This window comes from Chiroxiphia lanceolata, chromosome 1, assembly GCF_009829145.1.
Source record: "Chiroxiphia lanceolata isolate bChiLan1 chromosome 1, bChiLan1.pri, whole genome shotgun sequence".
Classification (NCBI taxonomy): domain Eukaryota; kingdom Metazoa; phylum Chordata; class Aves; order Passeriformes; family Pipridae; genus Chiroxiphia; species Chiroxiphia lanceolata.
The window spans coordinates 31,515,633-31,542,748 of NC_045637.1; the positions used below are offsets into that span (position 1 = coordinate 31,515,633).

Sequence of the window (27,116 nt, forward strand, 5' to 3'; positions counted from 1 at the left end):
TGGTGGAAAGGGAATTTCTAAGAGAGACTTTTCAGTTCTGTTGAAATACATCTGGAGTATTTCTATGAGAAGACAACAAATGAGTTTAGTAGTGTGAAAATATATATGCCACAAGATTTTGATAAAAAGAAGGTGTGCAATCATTCACATCTTATATACAACAGTAATAAAGAAAAAGAATTCCATTTTATCATATTTAATAACACCTTGAAAAAAGCCACACATACTTTAGAGTTACGTAATATATTTCCATGTTTTAGTGGAAGGGAAGGTAACTACTTAGAAAATGTAGGTTTGCATTTTTATGCTAAATTAATGCCAATTATATTGCCACTTATACCACATTCACATCCCACTCTTGCAAATTGCTACAAACAATTAAGAGAAAAAATCCATTCAAGTTAACAAAATGACAAGCTTTCTGTTACTTCAGAGTATTTTTAGGTCTGATATGTTCTTAGCCTGAGTTGGTTTTCAGCTGTTCCTGTAATTCACAACTCCTCAAAATAACTCTGTAACTCTCTCTCTCTCTCTTACTTTTTTTTTTTTTTTTTTTTAAGCTGTTTAATCAGGATGGGGATCTGAGCTGTGAGTTTATCCAAACCAATCTCTTTTTAGTGCTTGAGGTTTTTGCTGTGCCAAACCACTTCTGGTGTTTAAAGCAAGGCAATGACAGCATACCTTCTTGTTATTATTTATGCATGGAAGGCCAAACCAAATGCTTGGGTGGGTCGCTGAAGACATGCAGTATGTATTTTTTTCCATCCACAGGACCCCATTTACATTTAAATGAACTTGCTCCTTGTGAAAGATTGGCTCCAGCAGAGAATACCACATGACCACAGACACTGAAATTAAATCACAATCACAAGGATAGAAGCCACCAACATACTGCTAAAATCAACCTACAACACATATCTGCAATGCCTTATATATGTCAGTAATAAAGAGAAAATGTTCCATTTTATTTCATAAGATGCATCCCACTACATTTTCTTTATCCATGTGTATAATAAGACGCTGCTGCTCAAAGCAAGAGTCAAACAAGCAAAACACAAAGCTACCTCTGCCATGGCTGGATTTCTCACAAGCAGTAGGAAAACTGTCATGTGCAGCTCCAGGCTCTAAATGGATGATTTCTCCTGGCTGATGCTGGAGTGGCACTGACTTGACAAATGTGGGAAAGTCCTCAGCTGTGAGATGGGGGCTTAGGTTGTGGGCTCTTGGTCAATTGAAAGGTTGCATTAAATGTAAATTATAGGACTGTTACTTAGATATATACCCTTCTCAACCAGGTGAAAGGCAAACAGCGCCCTGCACTAATTCACAGATGAACTGGTGATAGGCTTGCTGAATAAGGCAAGCAGGCAGGCAGCAGGCAATTATAATCGTCATCTTTGAAGGAAGGAAGGAAAGGTATTTGTATATAAAACCATATTAAATTTCTTTTTTTAAGTGCCTCTACATATTTCTCTTTTCAATTTATATGGAAAAGTATTAGGCAAAAATCTACAGCAGAACTGGCAGTAAATATCACAGAAACAATTGCTCTTTTATTAAAAATTTATTGAAAAAAATTCCCGTGCTTTCTCATTTTTCTTCTTCTGCTTCCAATATTTATTTACAGCTGATTATTAACATCTGCCAGTGTAACAGTTTCATCTGTACAGAAGCCGAAGGGTAAAAAAGTCACAGACCCCCTCTAACATGACCTGTAGTTGGACAGAAAACAGTTTTCCCAGTCACCGCTTGGCTTCCTGTCTGTGACCTCTGAAAAGCATTGGAGGCCAGGGTTAATGGCCTTTCCAATCTCTGTGATAAGAATTCATTTTGTTCTATTACCAGCAGTTATCTCAGGAGCCTGCTGCATCACTTCAGCAGGGTTCAATCAATGAGAAGACCTAATGAAGTAACCAGCTGTAGCTCTATTTCCCTGGTCAACTCTATCAGACAAATAAGATCTATCAGTCACATCTTAAGGCTGGTCCTAGAAACAGCATCCTCACATGCTGAACCCATATGCATATGAAACAATGATACCTGGCTGATTCTTTTTAATCTTCCCTTTTAATATGGCTTTTCTAACAGAAAATGGAGCAAAATGGGTTTGAAATGTTGCATTAGAAGGACAATAATGCTGGATTAAGAAATAGTGGATTTTCAGAACAGCAGGAAGCATTTGTATTAACAGCAAAAATAGAGTAAATTATATTGCATGTCAGATTTTTTCCCCTCCAAGAAACCCTTATTCTCCTTAGATAGTACTCTTAAAAAAAAAAAAAAGGTTGTTTATTTTCTGCCCTAAATTACTATCTGTCATAAACAGTTTTAATTATGGGACTTAATTTTTAATTTGTCATTTAGAAAGGTAATATTATTATGGTAATAATCTTCAGTCAAATGTCAGTCAAAATAAGTGTCAGTCAATTTTATTTATTTGTCAGATCACTGAAAATAAAAATGTTAATTTCGAAAAAATTGTATCTATATAATTTTGTGATTTGTTATAATTAAGTTTATGCTCTCATACTTCAAAAAGGGCTTAATTACTTAGAAGGTCAAGCCTTCCTTAAAAGGCACCGGATTTGAAAATTCAAAAATAAGGAAAATAAAAATACAGGACAACTTCAGGACTTCAGAGGTGTGTACATCAAAGTATGACTTTATAATTAATTAGAGGGTACATGAGAAAAGTGCAATTCATATTGCTTGCACCAAAATGTCCAGTCTGACTTTAGCACTAGTTGAGACAAACTAAATTGTAGCAGGCCACTACAAGAAAATTACTGAAAGTGTTGTGGGAAGGCATGTTAGAAGAGTGTCATATTTGCTGAAATGTTGAAAGCCACATGTAGCTAAGTTTATTTTATTAGGTTAATCTCAGTGAAATCTCATGAAATGAAATTTGTATCCTTTTAACTTAACTGTGTGCTTTGTCAAATTGAAATGAAATTGTCTTGCTATATGCTGCTATGGAGAAAGAGAGACGATATCCAAGAAATAAAGCTAAAAATTATTACTGTTCAACATGCATACACAATGTCTACAGAAATTTCTACATAATTAAAAGCTAAGTATCATTTGGCATATAATAACACAGCTGATGGATTATGACACACAAATTCCAGAGTACACGTGCACCTGTATCTCTTTTCCCTTTGTGAAAAACAAGGGCGTTTTTCTTTTGCCGTCTGCCTGCATTAATAAAACAATAGGAATATTACTTGTAGAATCAAAGGAAATCCAAGAACTCTTCCTTTTTAATTTTGAACCAACTTTATGAAAAACAAGGGAAAGAATAGTGCAGTTTGGTATTTAAGGAAAGCACATTTCTGCCATAGATACTTAGGTACATTTGAAAAGGACTGAAATACCTATGCTACATATGTAAACAGATAAGATTATGCCTAGCAGGCATTTTGGGAACATCTGTCAATTTTTTATGGAACGCACTGATTGTGGGCTATTGATTGCATTTAAACAAAGTTGTTTCAAAAAAAAAAATCAGCTAACAATTCGTGTAGAAAGGACTAATCAATATTTAAATGACTCTCTTTATTGATTTAAAATTAACTTTCAATTAAGAGATCCATAGGACTCTTAACTGCGACACTTATCCATTCAAGAGAAAATAAAGGTACATTTATCGATACACTTAAACAGCAGTGGCTGGTTTCCTATTGATTCAGTCATTTGCGCTGGGATTCGTTAGCGTCATCGGACTTTAACTCGCTTACTAGGTCTTCACAGTGTGTAATACTGAAAGATGCAAGAATGTACAAAATGATACAGGGGAAGTGAATGGAATTAGAAGATGCATGCAGAGGTAAGTCATACTTATGCTTTTTATGCCTCCTAATGAAGGAAGAGCCCATTTAAATACTGCCTCGCTTTTGGTTTGGGTCAGGCACAAATTCCTGTCAATGGAGCTGTTATATACTGTTTGAGACAAGAAACATACAAATGAATGAAATCTTTAATATTGATAGGTAACGGGTCTATTGGTTCCTGCCAACTCTGACAAGATCACCTATTTGTGTGTATTGATTAACATCTAATCCATAAGAACTTAAGCTCATTGTTTGCAGAATGTTAAGTGGCAGTATCATGATACCCTGTATATGTTTATATATATCTATGTTTATATCTATGTATCTATAGGTATATATGTATTATACTTAAGACCAATATAATTTAAAATTGTAACATGGAATCAGTCATCATATGGACTTTGAAAGACTTACTGAGACATTTGAAAGTAAACATTGTGTGTATCTCTGTTTTAAAGCAAAACTCAAATATATTTGTACTACACAAAAATACACTACAATAGAATAGCTATAACTATAAACATGTGCAAAAGCATCAGTACATTTAGGAACACAAATTAAAACCAGGACTGTAATTACATACTTCATTATTTATATGTATTCTGGGTATTTTAGCATACTATAGAAGCTGGATATGTAATCTCTACAGTTAATAATAGACCAAATTCATCCCAGGTGTAATTTCATTGAAGTCAACAGACCTGGAATTGCACCTGGAATGAATTTGGCCCAATGCTATGAATGCCTCCCGACTCTCGCCAGCCTAGATTTACATATAAGATATAACACAAAAATGAAATAAAAATAGAAGATGTCCAGGAGGCATAGCATGTTTACAAAGCAGAGTGGTAATAACCTTGTCTGATATATATGTGGCAGTGCTTTGCTTAGCCAGACAGTATTATTGGGCATGAGGGAGGGTTAGCTCTGACAGTGGCTCAGGTTTGCCTAGGTCCCTTCATGTCATTGCCTTTTTTTTTCTCTTTTTTCTCTCTTTCTGCTTTTGAAGCCTCATAGCCCAGAACCATCCAATGAAATGAAGGTGCCCCAAACTGACTCATTTATTACCTATTCGTTTGCTGTGATGCGATCTCCAGGAGCAAAAAAATGCTGCAATACAGTAATGTTTAAACATGAAGACCTATTCTGATCAACTGATATTATTCCTTAAACTGAGAATCACAGAATGTATATAAAATTCAACTTGCATATGTGATCACCAACATTCTATTTTTTTAAAAAATTATTTTGCTAACAAACCAGATGAAATTCTTTGAAGCACGGGTGTGTTTTACATTATGATGAGCTGCTGTTTCCATTATTTATTCTTTTCTCTGTCCAATAAAGGTTAAATCATACTTACCAAAGGCTCATTTGCAAAGTTATTATATGAACCAGTGATATCTTTAGGATCATAATAACACAGAGAACTGGTTACGGACTTTTGCTGCTGGGCGAGAGTCAAGATCAGAGAGACCAGTGTCCAAATGTAAAGCAAATACCCTCTCCTAAAATTTCTAAATCACATCATGTGAGTGTAACATAATTTGGAATATATTATGACAGTTACAATTACTAAAAAGTGCATGATGTCACTATTTCCAACTGGAAATTAGATGATTATACTAATTAAGTGATAGCAGGTGGCACAATGACTACTACAATCTTCTCTGATGTGCAGAGAGAGATGCATGGTTCACTGTCTAAAACACTCAGGAATAGTAACAATTGGCTTAAGCAGTATTCTGTCCCAAGATGCAGGAAAAGGATTCACTTTGATTTAACACTTCCTTATCACATCAAAGAGGTGAAGAGGCACCTTTATGGATTGGCTTAGGAAAAACTATGCTACCAGTTCAGCTTCTACCCTTACAACTTATGTTTATTGGTCTAACAGAATTAGCGTATGAAATTAATTCCAACAGAATCATGTAATTCTAAAATGTCAGCAACCTTCTTTAAATTGCAGCTGACCTAAATTCATCATTACTGTTTTTAAGTTCCTCAATTCAGAACTGCTATAGGTGTGCTACTGAGTCTCGTAAGTCAAGCAAACTGGAAATGCTGTAGTAAAATAAATATTTCTCTGTCAATAAAAGCACTAAATATTTTTAAGAATATATGCAGTTATTCAATACATTTGAGTTTTATCTTACATTATTATTACAGGAGGATGTGAAGATTATTCACAATTGCACTGTGAATAATCCTCTAGTCCCACGAATTATTTCAGAGCTTGTTTTTCTTGTCGTCTCTGCTTTGTGTTCAGACTGAAGTAAGGCTAAATCATCACCAAGAACTAGTCTTCCAGTTGAGTCATTGTTAGTTTAAATAATGTGAGATGTAGTTAAGAAGCTACTCTCTCTTTTATTTGATTTTCCATATACTTCTGGAGTGGGACCTCAGTTTAATGATGGCAGGGGAGCAGATCTGCTGAAGAAGAACCATACTGTGCGAGAATGCAACCAACATATGCCTAAGAGGCAAAACAAGTGATTCTTACAAATAACAAAAAATACATGTTATCTAATTTCTGAAAACACCTTATCTAGTTTTATCTGTCTCTCTAGCATTCATTTCAGTTTTGCTATTGTATTTATTACAGATCAAAAGCATGGCTGATAAGACTTAAGTTTAGATATATTTGTAACATGCTATATGATATTTTACAGCATGGCTAGTTCATTTAAACAATTACTGCCTTTTCCCTCTATATCTCCCAAAGCCTTACTTGGTGCCACAGTTTCAAGCGATCTTAATTTTCACAAGTAAATACAAGAGAAAGCCAGATCAGACAGTAGAAGGTGAAAAACTATTGTTTTATCTAGGATGCTGTGCCTTACATTATGGTGACGTTCTCTTTTACATATGCAAATTAAAGATACCCTACTCTTCTTCCACAAAAATTCCCATAGTGGTATATTCTATGATAACAGCAAGTACTGTGCAGAATATGTATCTAGCAAGGACAAAAAAGGAAAGGTTCTCGAACTTGCAAGCCTAAATGAGCATTTTTTTTCTTTAGGGCAAAATATGAAAGTTTGTGGAAGTCACTCATCTCCATTTTTTAATGCTTTAATAGAACTAAATGGAATGAAATCAAACTTCTGATTATGAAAAAATGCCTTATCTCCTCCACCAATACCAAACTGCTCAGCATTTAGAACAGTATCATACAGATGTTGTTCTGTGAATTGATATAACAGTTGCATCTTTTCCAGGACAAAATTTAAGCAAATTTCCTACAATGAACATGACTAATACCTCTGTGACAAAAATAAAAACCTCTACTCCTGCACCCCAGGGTATTAATTTAGCTGTGCACATGGGAATAACGGTAGACAGTTACTCAGAAGCAGCTACTGGAGAAATCTGAACTAGTTGTTCAACTAAAGAAAATAACATTATCATACTATAGGCGTGAGGCCAAGCCTCTCACTCTCACATGCCACTGATTAGTTCAGCCTTAGCTGAACAAAAATGCTTAATCTTCTCTTTTTAATATTGAAGAGGTAAACCCTCTTTCACCTGCATGTGGAGTCTCCTTTTCATCAAAGCTCAGGAGATTCCAGCAACAAAATCAATGTATGCATGTTCAGAGTAGTTTTCAGGGTTTTGTAAGACAAATCTTTCAAATGGGAGCTAGTTTAATGCTATTGAGCTGAGTTTCGATCTGACAGAGTGAGTGAACAACACAGAAACAGTTCACTTACCACTGCTCACACTACAGGAGGTGGGAATCAGGTACAGCTCTGTATAAATACAGCTGTGCAATTTCTCAGTAAACTCTTACCCTACCTAATCCAAAATTAAATGTAACCATACAAGGTTTAAACAAACAAAGATTTAAGAAAGAAATGCAATTTATTTCTCTATAGTAATGAGTGACTATTACGGTTTTCTCATTCAAATTAGTGAAAATTAAGACTAGTTCCACCAAATTTGAGTTGTGCTACTGCTAACACTGTCAGATTCTGTGTCCTAACAGAAATCTATATCTGAACTATAATCAACAAATATCCTGTTCTGCATTTCCCTCCTGTTTTAAAACTTCCAACAACTTGCATTCTGGATTTTTTGAAGGAAAAAGAACATTTTAAAAAGATTCAATTTCATTGCCAGACATTGTAGATTAATATGAGTTGCAGTACAGCTTTGCACAGACAGATTCTTTTGTTCCTATGCTCTGAATCTCTGAATGCCAATACTAAAATCAGCTTAGAATCAGAGACAATTCACTCCTCTTCTGAGAACATGGTATTACAGCTGCATGTCCCTAACACCATTACATTATGACAGACTCCACGATTATATATCTGATTAGAAAAGCTATCACTAATCATTTCTTGAGCTATTCAGTATCTGGAATAATATGGTATATGCTTCCTCTGTACCATTTATATTTCTTGCTTTTAATAACCAAATTAATGAGACTTCTAAAATGCTTAAACATACACCCTGAGTGGCAAAGTCTAAACTAAAATGAATCAAACAAGAAGAAAAATACTTTAAATATGTATAGAGAGTGACTAAATACCCATGCTACACACTTAGTTATGGCTTTTGCCAATTCCAGATTTATCAATGCGACAATATTCTACTAAGAAAACTAGGGGATAAAGGGAGTAGCATTTGCACTCATCTACTTCAAATACCAAGTTCCAGACCCTGAAAAATGCAAACATCAACTTGTCCTGTCATTATTCTGTTCAAAACCACAGCTTAAAGTAAATAAGAAATGTGATTATGTTATTGTATTAACTCTGTGTTAGCCCTGAACGTTCCTCCTTTCAGGATGTGCAGGTGTGGTAAAGAAGTTCTCCTGAAAAGGGACAAATCAGTGTAGTTTCCTCTGATATGCTTGAACATCTGCAGAATTCTGGTTGATGTATATATAAAATACACCTTCGTAATCCATACAGAAGTACTAGATGGAATAATGTATCAATGCATGTTTCACACACCATACCATACAAACGAATTAGTATAAATTACAAGAGGGGAAAAAAATACAGGATCCAGTGTAAGTTCCTCATATTAGCAAAATTCCAGCAGGCTAGCCATCTTCCTTACATTAAAAATGTCTATTATCCGGTGTAATTGAATAACTCTGATAATTACATCAGCATTTTAATAGTATATAAATAACCTCTCCCCTAATTAGCATTTTGCTAAATTTTTCATATATTGCAGTATTATGAAAGGAGGTTCTTGGTAAAGTACTTTACCCTTTCAACAACAATTAATAATTCAATTAAGAGGTCTTTTTTTAAAAAACAAAAGCTTATATAGAAAGAGTAAGGAGTTTCACAGTTGAAAAGAGAGCACTCTTTTAGGCTATAATCATAGCTTCATGGCTGTAGTAGTATAAAATTTTTTCATGGTTTGTTTTTCTTTCAGTGCACCCTTTCAGTAAAAATGATATCTGCTTTTTGGTGCCATTAATAAAATCCTGCGCACATGACTCAAAATACAAGTGCACCCATCTGTTTTGGAACTTAAAAAGAGGCATTTCTCCATGCTAATTAATTTTTCACAAGTAAATTTGTATATTTGTTTTTAAAAGAACCCATAGAGATAGTCATGTCACTGAAGTCTTGACATTATAAATTAGAGGGGAAATACACTGTCAAAAATAGAAACTGAATTTTCTCCCACTAAACATTTAGACAATCACACTTTCTTTTTCCCTGGTGTCAGGGAAGGAAAGTGAAGTGCATGGCTCAGAAAAACACTGTCGAACAGAAGATGCAGTCCTCACTCATGCATAGCCTGAGTAAGAAGCCAAGCAGCTGAAAAGCTTTGAATCACGGGTGACCCTGTAGCATAACAGAATTGTGTTAAATGAATGGCTGACAATCACAACTGTGGTTCACATAGCAATAATATTAAGGCAATATAATAAGAGCTGCAACTTTAATGTTTTCAGACTTTATAATCAGTGTCATATTTTGCTAATTTCCAGGCATTCTGTTTACCTCGTGACAGAGAATGCCCCAGTTAAACTTACATCTACTGTCAGAATTTTAAAATGTCATCTCGAGTTTTATAGAAACCTCATTGTTTTTAGAAGTAATTAGCGAAGGCATAGTTTGTATGGCAGTTAAAATCCACTTACTTGCAGAAGCTTGTAAGCATTATGTAATTTTTTTTTAAACTACAAGTACACATGCATATTCTTGCCTCCAGCTTAAATATAGTGAATGTTGTAGTTGGTTGCACAGGAATTGTCTCAAGAACATAAAAGCAAGCCAAACACGATTGTATTCCAACTAAAATTGCTCTCTTTATACCGTGTATTGAAACTTGATAACTGTTGGTTATAAAATTCCTTTGATTTTCTGTAGGTAATAAAATACTTTGGCAATTACTATTGACAGTTCTGGATAATCTTGAAGGCTGCCTTGCCTGAAGAAGATGAGTGTTACAAATCACTCCACTGAAAGAGGGAAGAACAGCAGCAGGCAGCAGACAGGTTTCAATTTCACAATGCTGATTATCTCATTCGTGATTCTATGCATGCCTAAATCTGAGGATCCCTCAAGCAGCTATATGGACTTCTACTTTTAAAATGCCTATTACGCTTTCATACTTTTTGCTGCTTCCTGAAGAGTGCCATTTCGCCAAGCTTAAATAGCAGAAAATTGCACTGCTTTTCCTCTGCCCATCTCCTCAATCTCTATTAACCTGCACAAGAACAAAGGAGTATGATAGTCCAGCTATAGGTTGGGAAATAGGTTTGAAGTTGTTTTTCATTTACTGGTACCTACCTTCCTGATTCATAAGTGTATTTGAACAATAACATTATTTTAATACATTATCTAATGACTGAAAGCATAGCCTTTAATTACATCTATATTTATACTAATAAATACACTCTGTGTTCAGACACACAGGCAGCTATTGTTTACACGGGCATCAAATGATACCGTAGTGCTGCCAGCATATGTCAAGGCTTTAACAGAAAGGTACAAAAACGAAAATAATGAAAATTGTTGTGAGTTTTTGTTTTGTTAGGTTGTTGTTTTTTTTTTCTCCTTCCCCCCACCCCATATAGGCTATAAGGGAACAAGCAGAAGCAGCTACAAGCAAACAGGAAAATTGTTGAAGCACCTGGTTCTAATGCTTGCAGTAGGCCTTTATTAGATGTCATAAACTGAATGATGCATTACTGTGGACAACTTATAGCCTGCAAATTTTGAGGTAAAATGGAAAGGGAAGAATTCTTTTAAAACAAAAAGGTTAAATGTTCCTTTTCAGTCAAACATTACTTATTAGATGGAGGAATCATAATAGGCTCAGAGAGACTGGAGTCAATTTCTGTTACTTTTTAATGTATTTCTGTATTACCTTAACAAATAAAAAATATCTTACTTTAATAATTCACATCTTATGTAGGAGTGTTTTACAGTCTATGCTACATTTTGCCTGTATCATTAAACAAAGGAAAAACATTTAAAAATCCTATTGTTTACATAGGTTTGGCATCCCAACCTCAAATCTAAATAATTGCATTAAAATCCATGTAGGCAGTCAACCACCACCAACAAAAGGGTAATTATTGTCCATCAGAAAATGTTTTAAAATACAATCTGCTTTGCTTTTAAAAAGATAAAAGAATGTTTTCTAAAATTACAATTGCTGGTTGGCCATAGATTCTGGGTGTTAATCTCATGGCCTGCTCAAATTTCCCATTATGTCTGGTGGAGGCTTAGGGGGACAGAAAGGCCAAACTGTGGCCCTTCTACAGAAGTGGAGGGAGACACACAGCTGTTGCTCACAAACTGCAAGTGTTAGAAAAACTTACTACTAGGTTCGGGTTTGGGTTTGTTTTGGTTTTTTTCCTTGCTGCTAATAAAAACTTAAATTGTTTTGCATGCTTTCTATAAACAGTGCACTTAAGTTTTATAATCTAGTATATCTTATTAAGCGTGAAGTCTGCTGATCCCTAAATTATTCATAACATGGTCCAGACTGATTAAGATTGGCTTGTTAAGGAGCACAAGAAGCAATTAAACTGACAAGGCAGTGCGGCCTTGATGTATACATTTATTATCACAAGAATACCCAAAGTGAATGCCCTTATTAAGCAATGAATTTCACCTCACTGGCCTTCTACCATTGCTGCCACAGGCAGAGAGAGCTAGGAACAACATGTCAAAAGCTAACTCTGAGGAAATGCCTATCTTCAAGTGAAACCGATTTTGTAATGAACCTTTCAGTTCACTCCTGAGGTAATAAATCCTGACTGGTGCATTAATTACTTGATAACATCCCATCAAAATGCAAATGCAGCACTTGACCCATAGGAATGGCTCACTAGCTGTTAACTCTTCAGGGTATACATAAATTGTCTGTTTTCTTTTATCAAACAGGGCATTTATTTCCATCTTGCTAGGGTGAATGTCACTTCTGCCACCCTCGGCCCCTCAGTGGCCTGACACCATCATTTGCAGAGGACTGTCACTATGTGCCGACATTCTAATTGTGCTACTTCTTTGCTTTGTACCTTTGAGGCAGAATTTCCAGCTCCCCCTGCCCCCCCACCTCTTCCTTTTCTGGAGGAATCTTGCATGTCAAGGACAAAGCTGTAATAGCGTTACAAAGAATGACCCCCACCTCTAAAGTACACTAATCTTTCTTTTCAATGGCAATACATTAAACAAGGAATTTAGTTCCTTGAAGTGATTAAATGAAAGCTGAACATATCTACATGAATTGCTACCCAACACAGGCGAGCGTGCATGCTTTTAGCAGAACGCTAAAAGATATATTTACATGTTTCAAAGACATTTCCTCAATCCCTTTATCGAGTCCTCAATTTTGACAGTCCACAAGCAAATAATATGTCAAAAAGTAAAACAAAGTGCACTTCACAACACAAATTTTACAACAGTGAAATACGATGCATCACATTCTTTTCACTTACTGAGAAAATAGGCTGCTTTAACTACAAAAAACTATTTCCACAATAAACGCTAATGAGAAGCTGTGTTTTATATTTCCCCACTCAAAATGCTAATCTATGAGTGGGTCTGAGCCTCCCACCTGGGTCAACCTGCTTTACAGTTTTTCTATTTGTCTTGAAGGCTTGGTGAAAATCCTTAATTCAGGTTACTAGGCAACCCTGCAGGTGAGAAAATATAATGTTTGGCCTACTCCATTTTCAAATACACACAGTGGCCTAATGCCTTCCAAATAGACTGTGCAAAGCATGCACTGATAATTCTCTGCTACATTTTCTAAAGGCGAGGTCAGAAGAAAATTAATTGATGCTGAAAATAATGACAGGAGGAGAAGAACTACTGAGACTTGGTGTGACTGGCATGTGATGATGTTAGCAAGAATCCCAGCATGTGACTGGACAGTGTGATGAAAAATATACTTTATGTGAAGGAAAAACAAGTTACAAAACTTAATTAGTTTTTGACACTTCTTCATAAGTTATTATCTTTTCATTTGGAACATTGCCTTGGGACATCAATATACAAGAAGAAATGAAACATTCTTACTGTAAATCTGAAGGAAAAAAAGATGACTTTATAATGCTCTTCTTTTACATGTCCTTTTGAATAAACAAAATATCCACTGCAGCCTAAGGTGTACAAGCCCCTGAAGATGTTTCTGCTGAGACTTTAGAATAGACTTGTTCGATGTAATAATCCTGTTACAACTGATTATGCAGTTTCACTTTTAAAAATAAAGGGGAGGAAGATTGGAATCCAAAGTGGTCACACACACACACACACACATACACACACAAAAAAAAAACCTATAGAAGAGAAGCAGTTAAATTATAGCACCTTCAGCAATAATGCTTCCTGTACAGCAAATGTATTTTTAATTTTTTCCACTAAGGCTTATACCTAGAAGTAATTCACACTGATTACTAAATAACCCTTGTGAGTTGCTTTGTCTTTTGAATTTTAAAAAATACACTTGCCGTGAGCAATGAATTTCATAAACCACCAGCTCTCATGCTTGATGAATCATTCTTATTTTATGCAGTGCTGTGTGATAGAGAACTGAGATAAAATATTCTATCCACAAGCTATTCAGTACAATTTATCATCAGCGGCTCACTAGTCCAGTGATAATACCTGGCTTGCAGATTGTAATGATCAGATTCTGTTTTTATTTCAAACAGGAGCGATCCGAATACCAGAGTTTTTAATTTACATACATTAGTGAGGTTCAAATGTGGCAATAGCTACAAGCAAATTCACTTGCAAACTGAATGCTCGCCTTGCATAATGGATTCCCTTTAGCTATTACTCACCAGTGAAGTACCCAGATAAAAATGAAAACAAAGAGGAAATAAGGGAAATCATGATACAAACACCATACTGTGGACTAGGATAATTACTGAACCATAGTGAAGGTCACGTTTATATCTGTTTTAGTAATGATTTCTTACATTTTCCCTTTGTATTGAAAGCATAAATGACATCTCTTTTTTTTTTACATTATTACACCACTGTTTTCCTTGCATTCTGTAGTTTTCCAAAGTTCCAGTGCACTCTCATTAATAGAAGTTCTTCTCTGTGTAAATTGGAACAAACGAAATGCTGAAGCAGCTGATAAATACATAAGCAACTTCAAAGTATCTGTAAATTACACTAGTTTGAGCATTTAATAAAAAACAATGGGCTTATAATAAAATACCTCTTATAGCTATATCACTTTTATACTGACCATGGTATTGAGCTTCAATTCCCAGCAGCATCATTACTAGACATTTTCTGCCACCTTTCTAAATCTGAAAAGCTTCCTACATTTAGTGAAGATTAGGTAATGCTACAAGCAATCAATAACAGCTATCAATTCCATACCTTGTTTGGAAGAACAAGTTGATTAAAAGTAAGTAAAAAGGATGGTTGAATATGCTTTAAAACCAACTGATTCTTATAACTACACCATTGTGACAAAAAAAATATTATTCACAGGCCAAAGAGGTAGATCTTAGCAACAGTAAAGTTATGAATCAAACCAACCAAAGCCAAAATATTCTAAGTTGCTTGACACTCTCTCCTTAATTTATCACACAAGAAGGACAAAGAAACCAACACATGAAAAAAAAATAGGAAGACACACAGAGGCAAAAGTGAAAAAAAGAAAAGTATCATGTCAAACTCAACTCTGATTTCTTGGGCTTTTCTTAGTTTGTCTCTAAACTTTAATGTTCTCTACAAGTAGTCCTTGTCTCTAATTTTTTTTCCTTTCTTGACTTTTTTCCCTCAAGCAAAATTTTAAAAAAAAATTTTTTTTGAAAGTTAGAAAATGCCTATTATTTACCAGCAATATAAAAAAAATTGTGAAAGCAGTCATCATAAGCTCAGTCACACATACAAATACAGGTAAGACTTCACTTATTAATGATCATGTATATTCTTCTGCATGTGTGCAGGCCTTAATCCATATGCACAAATAATGGCCACATGAATGCAAACACATATACACAAATATGATCTTAATTATTCAGGTCCTTTTCCCATAATACACGCTAATGACCTTCCAATCCCCTGAATCCAAATCCAAAACTTTGGTAAATCAACCAGCTTAGAAGAATTTCTAGCATTCCTCAGAGGGTATAAAAGAAAGGAAGTCTCGGGTGAGAGAGAAACTCTCATACAAGTTCACCACATTTCCTGTTTTCTAACTCTATACCCACAGCTCAGGCAGTTTCATATACCTCTGCTAGAGCATCTCATTTGCCTCACTACCAGTGGGGAGAGGCAGTGAAGTGGCCAATAATCTGAAAACGTGGTTAATCTTGATTACATAAATGACAGAGGGGAAGATGAGATCCCTCTTTTTATGATTCATCCATAAGTGCTGAACATAGCTGCCTACAATGCCCCTAGGAGTGGCAGGTGGGAGGGACTCCTGCATTCAGGATGCCTTTACGTTGCATTGAAGTTCTTCTTGAGTGCTTCAGTGTCAATGGGAAAATGATGGCAAGCAACTCTCAGTTTAATGTGGTTTCCATAATAAAGCTGCCAATCCTTAAGAAGTTGCTAGGCAGGGGCCCTTTAAAATTTTAATCTAACTTCTGAATAGCATCACATACCAGATATTGTTCTTCAGCAAATGGAGGGCAAAAAGCATCAGCTAAATTGCTGAAATAGCTGCCAGCAGATGTTGTTCCCAGTTCTGGAGAATAAACTTCTGTAGACATACAGGTCCACAGAAAGTCAGAAGCCCCTTCATATAGACCTCTTTTGTGTTGTACCTTTCTGGTGAAATGAACATTTCTGAATCTGGAATTATTTATGCTTGGAAAGGTAAAGTTCACCTTCCTGCTGCTCAGAAAAAAATCAATGTATGTGGGTAATCTAAAAGAGAATACGGAAATTGCAATATATGATATGTAGTCAAAGGGCTACTCCAAAATACTTTATAGACTATTATTTCAGTTCATAGACTACATGAAATAATGCTTGATCACACTGTCATAGACTGAACAGTCTGGCCCCAACAGTCTTATCCCGTGTTATAGCTCTATATAGAAACTTGCCTAGTCTCTTGCAAATTGTGCCCAGTTTGGGCCCTGCTGTAGAACTTAAATGCATTCTACTGCTTTGGATGCTGTTTGAGCACAAGAAACACTATGCAACATTTTGCAGCTTTAATAATACTGTAATTACCTTTCTGTGATCACTTCAGAAGAGATTTCCTTAGAAATGCAGTAATTTACGGTATTTTTGAAACTCCAATCCGGCTCAAAGTCACTATAGTAAAAATAATCCTAACTAGAATTGAAATTACAAAGACCAAGACGTGTGGAAAAGCATATAAGAACTAGAAACAATTTTTTTCTTTTCTTTCTTTTTGTTTTGAGGGGGGTGTAAGGCAAGCAGGAAGAATTACTTCTTGCCTACAGAAGAAGGACAAAACTCGAGCCTCGAGGTAGTAGACTAATCAATTATGGTTAAACAGCTTTCAAAAATACTATGTATTCATGATACCTATACCTTGACAAACTGATCATCATCAGTCTTAGCTTTGTGCAAGTTTTAGATCATCTTGCCAACTCTCTGAAATGTACTTACAGTGAAAGCAATTTCTGTAGCAGTAGCATAAAGTGTGTGTCTGTGCTGCAGCATGTGACACTGGCTGATAATACAGGAACATGATGTGAGTCTGTGCAACTTGTATAGCAATTTCAATTGCTTTAATTAATTTTAAAAATAAATAATAAAGTAAAAGAAAATAAAATAAAACAAAACAAGAGAGAGGAGTTCTAGATTAAGCAGTTATATTCTGGCATGAATCTTCCTCAGCAGAATGTTACCAAACATATAGGAAAATTAAGGAGATTCTGTGGAACTATATAATGCTGAAGTCTGATGAAATAATTGCAATTTCTAGTGAAATAGACCAAAAATGCTGTGCCAAAAGCACTGTAAATATATGACAGCAAATTTCTGCTAGGAGATTGGGGGATGGGATGAAAAAGGGTGGGAGGGACGAAGGAGGAGAGAGAAAAAAAGGAGCTCATTTGACTCTGGACTTGAGTTTGTTGTTCATGAAATAAGTGATAAAATTCCACTAAAGTCAATAGCACCAGAGCAGATCTTGTAAGAGTGATGTTTTAAATAATCAGATACTGCTAGTCAAGGAAGAAAAACACTCTACACTTCATTATCACACTCTTTATTTTTCTGAATATCTTACTCTGCTGTCTGTCATTTTCTCCACGACAAATTAATGGAGTGAAACCCTAAAACAGCTCTTGCAAGACTGAAGGATACAATAGCTAACTTCCCTGATTTTCCTACATTTAGAGGAGGAAAGAATCTGACAAATAATCCCCACTGCTATTGTGCGGCCGTTACAGTGTCCTGCGAGCCTGGACAAGTTATTAGGTCAGACGCTAACTTCCTAAGTAGAAAAATGATGTGGTCGCCTTTGTCCTCTCTGCAGTAATGGCTGGAGTCAGTACTAATTAAGGCCCTGCGGCAGCGCGGTACGAGAGAGGTCAGAGACTTCTTTCTGACACCTAAACAGTGCTCAGCTCAAAGGAACTGCCCCTAATCTAAAATGATGTGATGTAGAGCTGGCCTTTCAGCTTCACTGTATATTTAAAGGAAAATGACAGTTAATGACAGGGGTGTCAAAAATGAGCAGATGGAGAGGCTAAGGAAAACATAGCTCTGTGGTAAAGTTTACTTACAGTTCTTCACTGTGCTTAGAGGCTACTGCACAAATGTAGAAGGTTTGGATACCTTTCCATTATTTTGCTGAAGCAGAAAAAAAGATTTGCTTTTTGCACATAGCTTGAAGGAAGTCTGTTGGCAAAGTAGACTTATTTTTCCATCATTATGCAAAAATAAGTACATATATACCCACACACAACCTACACTACCTTCAGTTTTCTGTTATCAAAATAAATTACGAAAATAATAAGAAGAATATTTAATCTCATTCAGAAGACTACTACTTTCCATTTTATCTCATTGGGAATAACCATTGCAGTAATTAATCTTCTAGTCATTTTCTTTCTCTCCTTCAGGCATGGAACTTGGGAAACAAAAGCAATATTCAAAACAGAAACCAAGATTTATTGTTAGTTACTCATAATAGACATCTGCACAGATTACTAATTACTATAAAACCATAAGATCTGCTGGCACAAATCCTTTCCCATTCTCTCTTTTTATCCACCCCTTGTGACACACCTGCAAGCCTTTAATTGATGTATTTATCTCAGGAGTCCTTGTTAGCATTGCATTATAGCATCACCATTCATGATGCTATAGTTAAGGTTTGGTCAGCATTTCCACTGTTGAGGCTTCCCTCCCTCCTTTCTTCATTTTCCTCCTTCCCCTCTAACCCCCTTCTCCCTTTTTAAGGAAATTTGCTCAAGGTTAAAAGTTGAGTAGTGAGGTCTCAGTCCAGGCTCATATGATTCTTCGAAACAAACTAGAAAGAGAATTGTTTTGGAATGTTTTACAATTATTTTTAAAATGCAAAAACAAACAGAAAAATTCATTAATTTTTTCAGGCTTATATAGCTGAACCGTTTCTTTGATGTATACTAAAATAATAAAAATTTAGCAAGTAATTGGCCCACCACAGGGAATTGTAACATCTCATATTTCCCTCAAAAGTCAAAAAGGACGAGATCCATAATAACTAAAAAAGAGGTTTTCAAGCAAGTACTCTAATGACATCCTATAAAGAGTACTAGCAAACATTCAGAATATGAACATGAAGTAATTATTATTAGACAGAGCATAGATAATGTAATTTCTGCCACCAAATGATGTATATTATTTAATATTTTTGCTTTACAGTTGTAAGAAGCTCCTATCCATATGTTCCAGAGGACTTCTTTGAAATAATTGTGTACAACTGCTTCATATTACTACCCCTTCTAAAGTAAGTTGAAAAAACAATATATTTAATGATATTGTAGAGCTTCCATTACAAATACAGAAGGTGACATTTATCTATATATATTTATCTCCATATGTATAAAGCCAGAAGGACATTTCAACCCATGGTTCTGCCTTAAATAGTTGGGAGAAAAGATAAAAAATAGGGGGAAATGAAGAGAATTCAGTTTGTCTCAGTCCTGTGTCATGTGTCATCTGGCAAAGACACAGTTTAAGAAGCATATTTTTCTGTATGGGTTCTCCCTGCACAGGCCAGGCCTCAGATTAGCAATGTACTTAAAAGAACGCAGCACATTAATTCAGGATACTGTTTTATATTTATTGTTGAAGTGGGCCTGGCACAGCCTATCCAGGAGAAGTATTTCCGTTTCCATCAGGATCTTTCTCCTCAAGGCCCATTAGAATTTGACTTGCCACTCAACAGGTTGATGTGACAACAACAACAAAACTGAGCAAAAATCCAACTAACCAAAAAACCCATCAAAAACAAGTCAACTGGCTATAATGTGACTCTTAATTTTGCCTAGCCAATAGATTTTAATTAAAAGATTAATTGTGATCAGTGACTACATGACCCAGGTTTAGGATAGTTCGGGTTAGTTTTATGTTTTGTCATGTTTCGAAGAGATTCATTGAAATAAAATCCTCTTCTATTGCCAGAACAATTTGTTCTACAGGAAGAGTCAGTAGCAAGGACATGGAGACATTTCTGTAGCATTACACCTGAGCTAGGCAGGTACAAATTGACACTTGCCTAGACATGTGTTGTGCTACCCATGAGTAATTATTGCATTGGTTCATTGACAGATTATTCCAAGAGCTAGGTCTCCCAGTTGCCTGTTGTGGATCCCACTGGAAAACACTAGCTGAAACCTCTGTAAGGTGAGGTGACATGACTGCAGACTGATTCTACTTCTGCCTTTTTCTTCAAAGAGTATAGCTGATTCTCCCTTTCTAATGAGCAGGTGTAACTCCAGCAGAGATGATTCTGGCCACGAGGATGCAAGCTCTTGTCTGTAAGGCATTTTTGGGTCAGACACTTGAGTTTCCTGGGGTTCATGTAGACTTTAGAAGAATTTCTTGGATCTTGCAACCCTCTGTACCTCTACCTCTCCACACAGTTCGTACTCTGAGGCTGCAGTGTGTTTTGCATATTTTCTGTTTTATAAACTGGTATTGTTCCACAGGCCTGACTCAAGCTAGGCCCTGCAGCTCTTTTTGCAATCTGAGCCTGGACATATCCTACAAACAGCTGTTCTACTTCAAAACATATTGCTTAGAAACAAAGTATTAGATAAAATATTTTAAAACAACCAGCACCCAACATGAATCCAGAATAACCACATTTCTGACATTTCACAATTATCTAGACATGTCTATTTTTCCTCTGACATCCTCATTCCCAGCAGGTTTTAGAGCCCAGGTCACACTTTCCCTTTTCCTACTGTCCCTCCTGAGACATTCTCCATTATTAAAGTCAGTAGGTATTCTTTGTTCTCCTGTGCTCACAGCTTAAGCCTGGTCTGCTGAAAACTAGATGTCTGGAAAACTTGCCAGAAGCTATGCCAGGGAAGCATGACTATATGCTTGACCTCTTCCTCTGTTTGTTCCCTCAGCATCTGCTACTGGCAGCTTTCAGATTCCTATTACAAAACCATCTACTGGTGCCAGCACTGTCCCGTAACCAGAAGTATTAGCTGGTAAAGAACAACCTGAGCCCATTTTTTAAATTTCTGCCTGTGTTTAGTCATATCTGTTGACTGAAAGTCAACATACCCAAAATTAAATCTCATCTCAGTAATCAGATGAACACACAGTTTCCATGAATAATAACGATCTTGAGGGCACCTCAGAATCCACCAAATGGCTAAATTCAGTATTTAATTATGGAATATGAGCTGAAATCTAAATATGCATGAGTTGGAATATATATTTGGTTTAAATAATTGTCCTACAGCACATGTATCCATATCCTCTGAAGTAGGTCAGCCATCTCTGTATGGTGTTGTTCCATGGCTGATTCAGATGTGACCCAAAACAGATGGGATTCTTCACAGAGAAAGGCACTTTACAAGTTTCTTGTGAAACTGAATTTCACTTCTCTTGCAAACAATGAGCTAAAATTTTGGGGACTGCTGGAAGTCGAGTCCTCCTAGAAGATCTAGGAATTCACTTCTAGAAATGGGAAGCATTTAGAAATCCATTATTCTCTTTCAGATTAAATTCACTATTTCACTGATTTTCACGGCAAAGCCTATGCACCAGTTAAAATCCATTTAAGCTGCATTTTGAGGGCTTAAGTGAGGCTTAAATGATGCCTAGGTTTTGTGCTATCCTTCCGCAGAGAGGATGAATCTTACCCTTATGTAAACTAATCAGTTTTGACGCTCTCTCTTCCATTTAAAATCAGTGAATTATTAATCTTTATGTGTACACTAACTTCTTGAAGCATATTTTATATGCAAATTCATATTAACATCATAGAAACATCTATAATACAGACTGAAATAAATGATGAGGTATTGTGTAAGCGATCCTAGCCATTATGGCTTATCAAGTCAAAAGTCCAATGAAATTAAAAAAAATATTATGCCCCTTAAATACATATTTACATAATAGACTGTAATGGCTCAGAAAAAAAATCTCTTACAGCATGTAAATAATGCATGTTTTCAGATTTGTCTAAATACATATGCACATGTATTTACATATTAACATGACAGGTTGCAAAGATACTAAATTAACTGGTTTGTATGGTCTTGTGCGCTACATGAATGGTTTTGAACAGTTAGAAGAGAAAAATTTAAATCACAGGAACACACCTTATATCAAGCAAAGAACTGATTTCCTACTCCTCCTGAAAAGCTTAGCATTTATGCTCAATTTCAAATCAATGTGCTTAAGCTTTCCAATAATTGATTGTAGATATTTTTAATTCAAGATCTTCATAGTACCTACATGTTGACATACTACTAGCCATACCACTAATCTACAAGAGGAGATGGTAGCATTTGCAGCTAAGAAATTCAGATTTAAACCCCGACATAAATGTTAACTGGCAATAGATTTTGTGAATTGAGTTATAAAAGGTAGAAGATTGATGATTAAGTTGAATGCAAATGTGGACCTTGCAAGAGCCGTAAGTTTGTGAGAATACATCTACTGCCTGTCACAGTGCTTCAACATCACTTGTGTCTCATCAAAGTTTATACTTCTAATTCAGAAACCTAGAAACACTGAAATGTACATAGTGTTTAGCTGAATGAGGAGTGACATGAAGGCCATTATAGACTCTTTAGTGAGCAGAAATTATTTGAATATTAAAGCATTTGAGACCACCCCTCTTTACTTTTAGCAACTTCAACAAATATTCAGATCCCACATCATCTAGCAGCCAGATAGATAGACAGATAGATGCAGAGACAGGCAGAAGAATCTACTGTGACCCAATCTACAGGTTTACACAAGATTATCTGAAAAGCACAAATTAATACTTCCTATTGACCGTGAATGAATGTTGGTGCATCACTTTAGCTACAAACTGATATGAAGTTTGTAGTATTCTGCGATGATAAAACATTCACTGCTTATACCGCTAGTCCACTGAAAGTCTATTTGAAATAAAAATAAAAGCAACTGTCAAGTATGTTAATGTCCATAATCATTGTAAATTATAACTGTGAGTGGTCACAAACCTATTCCACGAAGACATAAGGTAACAATTTAGCTTTATATTACTACTCTCAGAGAAGAAGAATATTCATAGGAAACTTAAGTAGTATGGGGTTTATAACATATATTCTGAAAATAGAATGTTTTGGGATCCTTTTTTTTCTTTCCCCCCCTAAATGGAATATTTCCATATAAAGCACTACCAGCAGAATTTTGGCCTCAGTTTCCATTGTTGAAATTATACCAGTCTCAATTTAGAGTTAGGGAAGATGTGTATAGTGATTTTAATTCTGAATGGAACACTTCAAGGTGCCAGGAAAGCAATAGCTTTGGTCTAAAAATAATAGCATACAACCACGGGGAGAAAATGTACCCTCCCTCCTTAAATATATAGCAAAAATAATGCTGAAATTGCAGGTGGTTGCTTATCTTTATGATATGGACAGTGTGCCTCATTTTCATTTTCTCTCACACAAAGACAGATTGAATGCATAAAGACAGTTTCTTACAGTTTGAAAAGAGGAACAAAAGGAAGCTATATTATAAATTAATATGAGAAGTCAAAGATTTGTTGACTCAAGCTGCGTTAAGAAATATGTAATTTTGGACTCGCTTTTTAGGAAACTGCAATCTCATCAAAATTTCTTTTATATAAAAAGCAATATTCAGGTTTTTGGTTTTGCCAACATGCACAAAGACAAGACATGCTATGGACATTAATTTTTGCTTGCTTATCTTACATTGTGTCAACTTATATTCACAATCCCATATTTCCATAATTGTTCACGATTTGGAAAAGCAATGGAGAAAGGGAAAGGGAAAAGGAAAATTAATACAAAAAAAGACACTTAATTAAAAAGCTCATTTGATTATTCATTTTTTAGAAATATTTTATGACAAATCTTCTGTATTATAAAACATATATTTTGCCAAGAAATGAATCAAAATGATGATGTCAGCACCAAGAATGCATTCAAATACATAAAAATATTTGGCTGTGTGTGTAAGGACTCAGAACTGAAATTCCAAATCCTGTGTGTTATGAAGCTTACTTAGGTTTAGTCATTTCTTGAGTTTGGGTGACTTTGTTCCTTTGGTTTTTTTCCGCCGTGGTTGTTTTTGTTTGTTTTGTTTGTTTTGGTTTGTTTTTTGTTGGTTTTTTTTGTGTTTGTATTTCCCAATTATAAGTGATCATATGGTTCCCTGGAAAATTAAAAAAAAAAAACAACAAGAAAAAAAGCAGGCCACAGACTTCAAGTCTATAAGTAAAACTGCTGTGTTACAGTATTCCTTCTGTACATTCTAACTGCCCTCCAAATAATTACAGAGTGGAGACTTGGCTGTCATTCATGTGTATCTATTCCATTGTGTGAAGAGAAAAAGAAAATGGTTGCCCATACATTAGCACATCACCCATGGCTAGTGCAATGACAAGATAGATTAGGATGTATATTAAATCTCACACATGACTGCCTTTCTGTATCAAGGTAAAAAATACTTGCTCTTACATACATTAGGGACTACTGTTGGACTGACATCTACATTAATATTGACAGCATATCAACATTTTTTACATTAACTGAGTCAATAACTAGTCTAAACCTGGTAAAACTAAGATAACGAAAATGAAGAAAATATCTAGCAAGCAGCATTAGATTCTTGTATCTAAGAAAAGAAAATTAACCCCCAAATACTACATTGCTTTCCTGAATTATCAATCCTACAGCAATACATCAACGAGCGTATACAGCTGTGACTTGGTAATCCAATCTCATTTGTCAAACAAGAATTCTAGTAGATAAGGAATGCTTCTAGGAAAAGAAAACCCTGCACAGACAATAACATAAATATTATATACATAGGAGGCTGATTATAAAAAGCTGGATTAGCATTATTGTATTACTTCACCTCCTAAACATTACTTTCATAGACGTGATGAAATTGTCAGGCTGTAATCCCACTTCCACAATAGCTGCTCATGACAAATGCACACAAAACCTGCACAAACTCAGGACTATTTTCCTATTTTACAGAGGAGTTAAAATGTTTATTTGTATTTGCCATGTTAAGAAAAATCTTTAAGTCAAAACCACTATGAAGGTTAGCCTAGGAAAGAGATTTCATTATTTACCTTCACTGTAAAATCTCCAATAAATGAGCAGTCGCTTCTCATTCCAAGACAATGTCTTGATTTCATTCATAATTAAATGCTATTTTCCAATGATATCTAGCTATTTTATACTCATCTATGAAATATATTATCTTCCAAATGAAGCTCAAAAAATACTGTTAATGTTTTTAAGGTGCCACACATTTTATGAACGTGCATATGAATGCTGGGAGATAAAAATGTTCATTCTCCCAGGTTCACTCTGCTCATAGTAAAAGGGGAGAAATGCTAGGAAATCAATGCAGAAAAACTTTTGGAACCAGAGTCCACTGGCCAAAAGCTGATACGTAAATGGTTATCATTTCAATCTTAGCAATTAGGTGGTTACAGTTGGAAGCATCCTAGGGCATTCTCAGTCAGCAGAAATTAAAGCATGAGGCAGCCACACAAAGGTTTTAGATTTTAAACTCACAAAGAAGCAATAGTTCAAGTGACATTCATCTCAGAAGTCAGAGAAGCTTTGTTTAACCATCTTTCTCCCTAAAAGCTACCTTTTCCTTCTGTTTTAGTGCACTGTGAAAGAAGATGAGGGTTAAAGTGATATTCTTAGCAATATTTATCTCCAAATGATCCCATCCTTCATTTATGGAAGTCTTTGAGAATAGCGATGAAACAGGCCATGAAAAACCTGGGCTTATGGACATGAGCCCTTCCATCAGGCAATACTATGGGTAAACAATGAGCAAGAAGAAGAGGCCTCTCTCTACTGTTCTTCTAATGCTCTTCTAGGCTCTTCTAGCAAAACATACAAAAGAAAAGGATGCAGAGAAATGCCTGGCACAGAATTGGAACTATCACTATATTGCTTCAGATGTCGACAGCATCCAAGCTGATTAATTAATATCAGTAAAGCCCACTGAAAAAGGTTAAAAGAGCACTTTAACATGCCGTGATATTATTGTGATCATTAGGATGGCATATTTCTGTCTTTGCTAATGAATATTCTTTTATCAGCTCAATAAACTGATGTAGGAGTGCAATTTTTCAATTACATTTTCATAAACAGATGGCAGAATTTAATAAATTACTGTTCATAATAATGGTACAGTTATGAGGCTTGTACTTTTACGTATTTTGCTCTGAAGCTTTTGATATTAAATCCCAATAATGCCAATCTCCTTAGTTCAGAGTAGCTTCACGTTCCTAGGTTGCTGCATAATGATCTCTGGTCTTTCAATGTGAAGACATGGATGACTGTATGTAGTAAGCTTAATTTATTAAATAACAGGGATATTAATCTGTTTGTCAAATTTCATAGACATTTTAACAAAAGCTTAAACTCCCTGATGATTATTCTTTCGAATTAAAACATGCTGTTGCAGGGCAGAAATGATACTTAAGTGCTATTGCAGAGTGCATTTTTTGTTCCTAAATTTTATTCCTAACAGGGGCCAAATGATGCCCCATTTAAAACATTTTCAATTCGCAGAGTCCACATGTGGCCATATCCTAGGATTGCCAGACAGAGTGTATGTTTCAGAAAGCTAAACCTCATAAATCTCCAGAAATTCCTCACATCTATTATGTTTACCTTCTGCTGCTGATGAGCCTGTTGGGCTCTGTACGGAGGAAATTACAAGCACTCCAGAAGATTTGGCAAGAAGATGCTAGAAGAAACAACGGGCAAAAAAAAAAAATTCTTAACTGAAACATCACATCCAGCTTTGGCTACCATTTACATATTTGAGATTACAGCTAGTAAAATGGAAATTCCATTGAAATGGAATAAATTGTTTTCAAAAATCCCTATCTGATTAGTGTTAGTTATGTCTGAAATTAAACATGCTAAGCTGCACTCAGTGTAAGTTACGGACTCCAGCTGAAGTCTAACATTCATACTGAAATTCAGTCTGTTTATACACTTTTCCAATTAAGAACAAAAGGCAGTTGTATCCTACAGCTTTTTTTGCCTATCATCTTCTAGCTCATTTCTATTAATCTATATTACAAAATGTCTTCCTTTACTTAATAGATATTTGCAGACTGTTGTAACAGCTGCTAAGTAGTAAGGAAATGACAGCAGAAATATTTTATGGTCACACG

The 27,116-nt window shown here is 35.4% G+C and overlaps 2 protein-coding genes across 8 annotated transcripts in view; one reads left to right on the plus strand and one right to left on the minus strand.

Moving 5' to 3' along the window:
- PEX2 (peroxisomal biogenesis factor 2) overlaps nucleotides 1-5,098 on the plus strand; it is a 113,178-nt gene extending 108,080 nt beyond the window's left edge. Inside the window, exon 5 of the mRNA XM_032701762.1 lies at nucleotides 3,741-5,098. The gene's annotated coding sequence lies outside the window, so the exon portion shown is untranslated. The remainder of the gene's footprint in view (nucleotides 1-3,740) is intronic.
- The window catches only part of ZFHX4 (zinc finger homeobox 4), a 149,007-nt gene that overhangs the window by 43,743 nt on the left and 78,148 nt on the right, over nucleotides 1-27,116 (minus strand). The gene's annotated exons all lie outside the window — the stretch shown is intronic.